The sequence below is a fragment of the Stenella coeruleoalba genome (assembly GCF_951394435.1).
Source record: "Stenella coeruleoalba genome assembly, chromosome: 1".
Classification (NCBI taxonomy): Eukaryota; Metazoa; Chordata; class Mammalia; order Artiodactyla; family Delphinidae; genus Stenella; species Stenella coeruleoalba.
Genome location: NC_137169.1, coordinates 108,688,672 through 108,698,583, shown reverse-complemented (window position 1 = coordinate 108,698,583; position 9,912 = coordinate 108,688,672). Strand labels below are relative to the sequence as shown.

Here is a 9,912-nt window from a genome sequence, read left to right as displayed (position 1 = left end):
ACTAGAAAAGAAGCCCGGGCAGGGGTTAGGATGAGCACAGCACATGACGTGCCACGCGCTCCAACCAATTGAAAAACCACGAAAGGGGGAGGGCGGAAGTGACGAGCCGTATCCCTCCGCGGGGCGAGAGGGTCGGTGGGGGGAGTCGGCGTCTCTCTCCCCCGCGCCAGCTCCCGTACACGGAGCCGCATTCCTTGGCCCCCCCGCCCCCCTCCCTCGGGGCCCCCCCGCCCCCCTCGGGAAAAAAATCCACCCCAAATCACTCGAACCCGAGGGAGGTTTCCTTTCACCCTCGGGAGACGCGCTTTCAACGGTTCCCTCTTCTTCGTCTCCCCCCAAGCCCCCGTCCCCTCCCCTGCTCCCACCCCCTTCTCCCGGCGCCGGGTGCAAGGTCCCTTTAAGGCGACGGCGCCTTCCTCGGGTCAGACTACCGGCGGCGACGACCACGGGAGGTGAGTGAGCGAGCGAGCTTTCTCTCTCCCCACCCCCCTTCTCCCGGGGGTTCCGTTATCTTTTCGCTCGGCGAGGCGTTCCGAGGCGAGACAATGAGAGGGGGATGGGGCGGGAGCGCGAGGGGTGGGGGTGGGGGCCCGGTGGCGCGCGCCCCCGCCCCCCTCGAGTGGCGGCGCGGCCCGCGGCGGCGGGCGTGGGGTGCGGCGCGCGAGCGCGTGTGTGAGTGCGTGCGCCCTGGGAGCCGCGCGGCGGGCCGGGCAGGCCCTTGTCTGCCTGCCGGCCGCCCCCGGCGCCTGCAGCGGCGCGCGCGCGCGCACTCGCGGTCCACGGCCCCGCACACACCCGACGTCCACACGCACACCCGGCGCGAGGCGTCTCGGAGGAGTGGGCGGGCGCGGGCGCGGGCGGCGGCCCGCTGGGGAAGAGGCGGGGGCGCGGGCGGCGGCGAGACGGCGGGGCGCGGCGGGAGGGGAGGGCGAGGCCGCGCTGGGGAGGCGGGCGGGAGGGGCCGTGGGCCGACGTCCCCCGGGGGTGGGGATGGTGCTCGGCCGTCCCCGCGCCACCCCCGCCGGGGAACGAGTGGGGCGCTCTCTTTGAGCGCGAGGAGGAGAATGAGTGATTGCTTAGTCTCTCCCTTGTGTTATGTAATCCCCGCTCGGTCGTATAGTACACCCGAAGCCTTAGTGCACCGCGGTTTACAAAGTCTCCTCCCCCGGCTCTAAATTTTGGGGTGGCGCCGTGATTTATAAAATGGGATGTGGCGGAAAAAGCTTTATTTTCGTATGGTTATATCCTGCCGCGGTGGGCGCCATGTTTATCCCAGGGACTATTTTCTCTAGATTCTTAGCACCTTCTGAAAAGGAGTGATGTTGATCCACCTGCTTTCTCTCCATTCTGCGAGTTTTCCTGATTTCCTCTTCTGTCAGACGCGGGATTCTCTCAAATTGTTAATAATACTGGACGTTTCTCTCATTGTCTTGGATATTTTCAGCTCAGAAAAAGGTAGAGCTGGAAAGAGTAAGTCGTTTAGCCCAGATCTCTTTTTCGAGATGGAAATTGAGATACAGGTGTCCTATCGGAACAGCCGTCGTTCTGTTGCAGACTGTGGCCCAGCCCTCTACACTCTTTTAGAGACCTCCCACCGCAGCTCAAAACCCCACAGAAGTACAATTTCACTTTCAAAGGAATTTTCCCATCTAGATGAAGGGAAACGGCGGGGCCGGGGGGGGACTGCTTCTTGGCGAACGACATTGAATTTTGAGACCCCTTGCTTTTGGAACTGGGAATTGGACTTTGAACTACTTAGCACAATCGTTCTTAACTTCGGGGTGCATAAAAAGTACCTTGCAGATCGCTAAAAGTGCGGTTTGGGGGGGCCTCATCCCCAAGCTTTTTTGGATGGGATGGGGAGAGGGGTATCATCTCTACATTTTTAATCTGCAATCCTTCAGCTGAGACTGATTAGGGTAACCACCATATTGAGTTTTTGATCCAGCATAAAGGTGCGCAGACTATAATCTTCGAACAATTAAGTGGCAATCTATGCCCTTGATTTCCTTCCCCTTTCATATATTACGGTTATAACGTACCAGCTATGCTGATGTATCTCAAACTAAAGGAACTAACAGAATGAAGACTCTTGGGATGAACAGAATTTTGTTAGTTTCCACCCCCACCTTGAACCAGTGGCATAATCTAGAAAAGCAGTTCCCAGAATGTGGTCTGCTGACCCCTGGGAATCCCCTCAGGCCCATTCAGGAGAGCTTCGAGGTCATAACTGTTTTCAAAATAATACTGAGACACTGTTTATCTTTTTCACTGACATTTGCACTTATGATCCAAAAGCAACACTTGATAAAACTACTGCAGGAAACTCTTTACTTACTTGAGAATGTCCTTGATGAAGCAGTAAAAATAATTAGTTTTATTAAATTTCAGCTCTTTAGTACATGTCTTTTTAATTTATAAGAGTCTATGACCAAATGGGAAGTGTGCTTGAAGCACTTAACACCGCCTGCTGAGGTAGATCTTTGTTATAAGGAAAGGCACTTGAGAGATTTAGTTGTGAGTTACTTGTTTCCTGGAACAGCATTTTTACTTGAACGACTGATAAACTACAGCTTTTGACACTTGAGTGTTTGTGGATGTTTTCTTGAAAATGTGAGCTTGTCACTTCAAGGAAAACGATAGTATTTGTTCCCAGTGATAAAAATTTGAGAGTGAAAATTAGAATTTTTAAAAAGTTGATACCTCAACTGTAACAACTTCCTGGTACTTGAAAGACTTTTCTTATGTCAGTTTTAATAACTATGTTTTTTTTTATATTGTATGATGAAATGTGTCAATAGTTGGAAGATAGGCATAATTCAGTAAGTCTGTATTTTCCAAATGACCATTGCATGAAGTCACCATGAGTAAGAAATCATTTCAAAATTTAAGGTACATCAATGGATTTTAACATAACATTCATTGATAGGGTTTCAGGTTCCAAGATGCAGTTATCCTTTAAGAAACTATCATTTGTCTAGTTTTAGTACTGTATCAATATAAAAACTATCTGAAAAGGTTTTTAGAATACTTTTCCCTTTTTCTATCTGTGTGACAGCAGATCTTTGTTATATACTTAACCAGAACAACATAGAACCACAGACTGAATGCAGAAGCAGTTATGAGAATCAAACTCTTCTATTAACCTAGACATGAAAGATTTGCAAAAATGTAAAACAACGTTATTTCACTCTTTGGGGGAAAAATAGTAATTTTTAATTGAAAATGTTATTTAAGTTAACCTGTAATGGGTTTGTTTTTGAATATACTGATAAGTATTCACATTTTTTATGATTTAATTTCTAATGTAAATATCAAAAGGTAAAGTCCACATAAAAAAAAGCTCTTTGGGATCCTTAATAATTTTAAGAATGTAAAGGGGTCCCAAGACCAAAAACTGGGTCTGTCCTGTCCTTCTCCTTAAATCATCCAAATCTGTCTCCCTATAGAAACTTCCGGAGAATTCAGAAATGTTGGAGTTAATAATGGAAGAGGCAATGACTTGGGGAAGAATTCCAGAGCAAAAAAAGCTTAGTAAATATCCCAGCCAGGATTCAAACCAGCTGTAACCTAGGGCAAGTTACTTGAACTCTCTAAACTTCGTTTTGACCTTATCTGTAAAATGTATTACTTAGGGTATATAGTGAGAATTAATTGTGATAATGTAAAGTGCATAATGCCTGTTATTAGATCATAGTAAAATAAAATGTATTCCAGATAATGTTTCAGTCTTTATTCTCCATATATGTCTTTTTGTTGAAAGTGGAGATTTCTAATTTAAATTACAAACCCTAGAGCTGGTGGTGTCTTTGTCATAATATCAGTATGGTAAGACTTTGATAGATTCTTTGGCAATCTGGTTTGTGATAATAAGCCATATCCACAAAAACGTATTTTTACATGTAACTCCAGAGGAGAGGAGAAAGGACTAATATTTTACTAGTATTTGGCAGAGTTAAATAAAATTGAGTAGAAATGGAATTTAGACAACATACAACTGTCAGTGAAGAAGAACTTTTCTTGGGAGAAGAACTGAATATTGTACCCTTTAAAAATAGGAAACTTAGGGCTTCCCTGGTGGCGCAGTGGTTGAGAGTCCGCCTGCCGATGCAGGGGACACGGGTTCGTGCCCCGGTCCAGGAGGATCCCACATGCCGCGGAGCGGCTGGGCCTGTGAGCCATGGCCGCTGGCCTGTGCATCCGGAGCCTGTGCTCCGCAACGGGAGAGGCCACAACAGTGAGAGGCCCGCGTACCGCGGAAAAAAAAAAAAAAAGGAAACTTAACTGCTCACTTTAGTTGTTGTTTTAGTAAAGAACCCATAATGAATATATTTGGGTTCTTCTTGATAGGAGATTTGCTGCTAGATAAGTGGAAAGTATTTTATGTTTGAGAATATTAGGCAGATTATTAAGACTATTTAAGAACCCATTGTGAATATTATATGTGAGGTTCTACAGCAGTTACTGTGAGGGACAAAATGGGCCATACGGAAGACTGGGTAAATAAATGCTTCTTATTACAAGTTTAACAATAATTAGTTTTATAGCCATACTAAGTATTCAGCCCTGTAGGTTTTCTGGAATTAATCCCTTTTAAAGTCAAAAATTGAAGTAACTTGAATACAGATTTTTTTGAGGATTATTATTGTTTATTTCTAACTCAGGAGCAAGAGAGTGGTATTCTTAAATTTGTTGTTTAAGACATTTTTTCTGTTCCAAATGTTCTTTTTATCTTGATTTATGTATGAGTGGGTATGCGCTAGCAGTGAATTGAAAATGTTAGATACTGAATTCTTCATTCCTGGAGTTTACTTTAGAGCTATAAAAGAACCAGACAAATTAAAGGAATTCAATGCTTCAAGAGCCAAATCTGTCTGGAGAGTTTTGGTAGAAAACATGTTTTCCTAATCTTATTTGAGGTGAAGATAGGTAGAGATTTCTGCCCATTAAATACTTCAGAGGTAGACTGACAGTTGTAACTGAGGGATTCTTTTTGCTGCTTTTAAATAAGATTGTATAAAGAGTCTCTTTGTATCTTGCTTTTCAGTTATGTAGGCTTTTACTGACTAGCTGATTTTATAGGACCTGAGTATAAGGTAGACTACCATATTTGCCAGCATTTAAGGTACAATTCAGTCCTCCCTAGAAAGGTATGTATCTGGTACACCCATATTATGGATGGAAAGATGAATGCCAAAGACTTAAAGACTGTGGGAGTCACTAATAGTCCCGTGTGAGTTGCAGTGTTGAGTAAAACCTACTGAGTGCACGAAAATCACGTTACCAGTGTAATTACTGCTACAAAATACAGAAACCAGATAGGTTACCAAGATGTCAGATAATCATGATGCGTTGATTAATGGAAGACGGCAGTGTTCATCTCATCTTACAGTACCTCCTTGGTAACCTGTATAACTCAACTTCGATTTATTTTTTTCTAACATTTAATTATGGTGCAACATCTTTAGAAATGTGTATATATAATCTATGTGAAAATTGCTCCTAGAAATGAGAACAAGTTAACAGAAAATTCAACCCATGAGGCTACCAGTTTGATTTAGTAAATGGCAAAAAGAAAATGGCAGAATATAGTAGAACAAAATATCACAACCAAGATATGAGTAGGTAGTTATTCCCCATTACTTTTTTTCTTTTCTTTTTTAAATTTCAGCTTTATTGAGGTGTAATTGACGTATAAAATTGTATGATGTTAAACTGTACATCATGGTGATTTCATATACATAAATATTGTGAAAGGATTCCCCCCCGTTCAGTTAATTAACACATCCATCACCTCACATATTTATCTTGTGTGTATGTGAACATTCTCCTCTTTTAGCAAATATCAATTATAGTGTTATCAACTATAGCCACCATATTTTATGTTAGATTCCCAGACCTTGTTCCTCTGATCCCCCCAACTTTTTATTTTAAGAAAATTTCATGCGTGTAAAAAAGGTGAAAGAATACTACAAGGAGTGTCTACAATGAACCCACCACCTAGACACAACGATTTTTTTTTCATAAATTTATCCATTTATTTATTTTTGGCTGCGTTGGGTCTTCATTGCTGCGTGCGGGCTTTCTCTAGTTGTGGTGAGCGGGGGCTACTCTTCACTGCGGAGCGGGGGAGTCTCTTGTTGCGGAGCACAGGCTCTAGGCGCACGGGCTTCAGTACTTAGGGCTCGTAGGCTCTAGAGCACAGGCTCAGTAGTTGTAGTACACAGGCTTGGTTGCTCCGCGGCATGTGGGATCTTTCCGGACCAGGGCTCGAGCCCACATCCCCTGGATTGGCAGGCGGATTCTTAACCACAGCGCCACCAGGGAAGTCCCGACACAACCATTTTTCATGTTGGCATATTTGATGTCTGTAAGAAAACGCCAAAATATATATTTGCTGAACCACCTGAAAGTCACAGTCATGATACTTCCACTGAACATTTCGTGCATTTGCTAAGAATAAATACGTTCTCCTACATAACTCTAATACCACTATTCTTTCTAAGAAAATTAAAAATAATTTCCAAATATCGTCTTGTATCTAGTCTATATTCAAATGTTCCGGTTCTCCCCAATATGTCATTTATAGCTTTTTTATGAACCAGAATCCAGTAAAGGTTTACATGTTGCATTTTGTTACATCGCTTTAGTTTCTTTCAGTCTGGTTTAGTCTTCTCACTCTGTGTGTGGGCATGCATGTATATATACATGTGTGTGTGAGATTGACATTTTTAAACTGTGTTAGTAGTTTTATAAAATATTCCATATTCTGCAGTTGTCTTATTTCCTTTTAAAATGTCCCACTTTTTGGATTTATCTCATTATTTCCTTGAGGTGCTACTTAACTTATTCCTCTACTGCTGTATTTCCTAAAAACTGGAAGTTAAATTTAAGTGCTTGGTTTGATTCAGGTTAAACATTATTGTCAATAGCTTTTGTTTGTTTACAGAAGAATAAGCCACAGACCAAACAGCTGATGACAGAGTTTGTATTATTGGCTAACATTTTTCTGTTTAAACTTATTACTGTCATAACTTTTGGCTTTGAGACATAGAGCTACTTCCATAATTTTAAGTTTAAGCATAACAATAGGACTTTGAGAAGGACCACAGAAATAAGTTTGCATCGTGTCATTTTGGTTCACTGCCCTCTGAGAAAATGATTGGAAAGTTGAAGAGGCAATAAGAGCTGATATATTTAGCAAAAGCAACCCACAGAGGAATAGTAAAGGGGTGAAAACCAGAAATTTTAGAAATGGAGATTTTGGGACTTTGGGAAATTATTTTCACCAAGATTATTTACCAGTTAATACTGATAGTAACCATAAATTTACAGAACTAACATCATAATGCTAAAGTTTTATAAGGAGAAATTACGTACCTAGGCAGGAACAAGTTTCACAGGTAGATCATTATAGGGTGAAACAAACTAGATGTATATGAGTTTTATAAAAATGTTTTTACTGTGTTAAGATGTAACCCTTTGAACAATTCATAGGGATCTTGTTCTCATCTTTTCTGTTGCAGAGAGGATAAATTATTTTAAAAAGAAATGAGAAAATTAACATAACATTGTAAGTCAACTATATTTCAATTTAAAAAAAAGAAATGAGAGTTCTTTATGCATAGAACGTGGGATGATTTTTTAAAAAATTTTCCCCTTCAGAACATGGATTCAGTTTGATCAGGGTTTCTCAGTCTTGGCACTATTAACATTTTGTGCCAGATATGTCCCCGTCTGTCTCGTGCATTGTAGGATGTTTAGTAGCACCCCTGGCCACTTGCCACTAGATAGATGCCAGTAGCACCCTTCCCCAACCCCACCCCTAGTTATGACTACCAAAAATGTCTCTAGACATTGCCATATGTCTTCTGGGGGCAGATTATCCCTGTTTGAGTATTACTGAGTTGGATAAAAGCCACTGGCATATGTGGATTCCTTAATGATCTAGGTTTCCCTTTATATAACCTATGTACAGACTTTGGACACAGTTCCCTTCTGCAGATATGCTGCACAGCTTGGGTGCTTAGTATATGTTGGAGAACACTGGAATATGATGACATTTTTTAGCTCTATTGGAAATTTTATTGAAGCTAGAAATGAGCTCTTCATTTGTAAGGTATAGGTCTTTTGCTTTATCTCATCCCCCTCCCACCTCCCAGTTTGCTTGGAAAAGAACCTTATTAGCTGTGTGTTATGGGTAAAGTTTTTGTTAGGAGTAGTTGATAAATTTGATATTTTTGAGGTGATCTGTTTATATCTTGGCATTCAAGAAAAGACAGTCTTTAAAAAAATAGTTACTGGGGACTATATTCAATATTTTGTAATAACCTGTAAGGGAAAAGAATCTGAAAAGAATATATATATATATTATACATATGTATATTACATCCATATATATTTTATATATATGTATGTATAACTGAATCACTTTACTGACACAACATTGTGAATCAGTTGTACTTCAGTTTAATAAATAAGAAAGACATGGTTCCTGCCCTCTCAAATATTTCAGTCTAGTAGTTAAGGGAAGAATGTTAAATTGAGTATCTTTTAGTTAAATATGAATGTTCCTGTTGTTTCAGAGTATCAGCTGAGGGCCCCAAACTAAGAGTCATAGGAGCTAAGCAACCCCACATTATAAAGTATGTTACGGTGACTTCCCTGCCAGTCCAGTGGTTAAGACTCCATGCTTCCAATGCAGGGGGCGTGGATTTGATCCCTGGTCAGGGAACTAAGATCTTGCATGCCCTGTGGCATGGCAATAAATAGATAGTAAGTTACAAGACCATCTCTGCAGGACTTGTAAATTGGGTAAGTCAGAAGCTACTTAGGCTAGTGTTTGGAAAATTCGCCATTTCTTTGGAAGTTAAACATACACTTATCCTGTGGCCCAGAAATTCCTCTCCTAGTTATTTATCCAAAATAATGAAAACATATGCACATACAAAGACTTGTGCCCAAATGTTCATAGCAGGTTTATTCATAATAGCTGAAAAATTGAAAACAACTATCTGTCAACATGTGGATGGATAGTTTATCCATAAATGGAGCACTACTCAGTAATAAAAAATGAACAAACTACTGAAAAATGCAACAAAACATAGATGATTATGTTAAGGTAATGAAGGCAGCCTCAAAAAAAGTTACTTGCTAAAGGGCTTGGTTAAACTACATGCTGTGTCCTCTTTGTTAATCTTTGATCTTAAAAAAATTTTTTTTAACTATATGTAAATTCTGCATATAGAATTTATAGGGAAAGGTTGGAAAAAGAGTGGAAGTAATGAGAATTAGTTAGTAAAGTTTAAAAGATTGAAACATCTCCAGTAAGAATCTCAGGAGAAAATAGAAGTTTGTTTTAGGTTTCTAAGACAAGTCTTATTTGTAGATTTGGAATTTTTCTGCCAAATGACATAGAAGCGAAATTGAAGGTAGCTGACTAATAGTTGGGGGTTGATACGGAGATAATTTTATGTTTAAAATGAGCAGAGGGACATCCCTGTGGTCCAGTGGTTAAGAGTCCGCCTTCCAATGCATGGGACGTGGGTTCGATCCCTGGTCCGGGAACTAAGATCCCACATGCTGCAGAGCAGCTAAGCCTGTGCACTCTAGAGCCTGTGTGCATCACAGCTAGAGAGCCCTTGTGCCTCAACTACTGAGCCCACACACTCTAGAGCCCTCACGCCGCAACTAGAGAGAAGCCCACGCGCTGCAACGAAAGATCCCGCGTGCTGCAACTAAGACCCGACGCAGCCAAATAATTTTTTTTTTTTTTTAATGAGCAGAGAAGTCACTAGCATCTAGACTGCGATCTTGGAATATCATTCCACACCAAAAGGAATCAGGGCTCCTTAGAGAAATGGCTGATTCTAGGTCTGGGGCAAGAATGTATGAGATGAGCCTGAAACTTAC

General features: G+C 41.3%; 1 protein-coding gene across 5 annotated transcripts in view; it reads left to right on the top strand.

The window, feature by feature from the left end:
* The first annotated feature begins 231 nt into the window (after window positions 1-231).
* POGZ (pogo transposable element derived with ZNF domain) overlaps window positions 232-9,912 on the top strand; it is a 45,836-nt gene continuing 36,155 nt past the window's right edge. For all 5 annotated transcript variants that reach the window (XM_079931878.1, XM_079931877.1, XM_079931875.1 and 2 more), the window contains exon 1: window positions 232-452. The gene's annotated coding sequence lies outside the window, so the exon portion shown is untranslated. The remainder of the gene's footprint in view (window positions 453-9,912) is intronic.